Here is a 490-nt window from a genome sequence, read left to right on the forward strand (position 1 = left end):
GAAAAGGATTTTGTCGTGATATTTCCAGCCTTTGTGAACTTTAATATCATGTGTAATTTCCGAGCGTAACAAATTTGCATACCTGGGTTGAAATGTGATACGGGAGGATTTTTGTGGTATTGCTCTGTAAGCAGAAAGGGTTCACGAAAATATACAGGTCTGTTGGAAGCGTGCTTGAGTTTCAACAAAATGAGCCCCAAAATAAGCAAAAAATTGTTAAACTGATGTATAATAAGGTAGCTGTTATTTCCAGAACGATGGAATTACCTGGTGATAAATAACCTCGTCTTGGAGAGTAAATTGTTGACTTTGCAGAAACAATGGTCAAACTCAAGAGTGGGGCGATTGTGATCTTAGTGTTGATTTCGCACATTTCTTGTCAAAATTTATAACACATGAAAGAAAAAGAAAACTAATAAAAACAAAACATTGTTCCTTGCCATCAATTGACACAGATGCTTCACTGTTTCGCGAGTAAACACGCCACGTT

The sequence above is a fragment of the Montipora foliosa genome, chromosome 3, assembly GCF_036669935.1.
Source record: "Montipora foliosa isolate CH-2021 chromosome 3, ASM3666993v2, whole genome shotgun sequence".
Classification (NCBI taxonomy): domain Eukaryota; kingdom Metazoa; phylum Cnidaria; class Anthozoa; order Scleractinia; family Acroporidae; genus Montipora; species Montipora foliosa.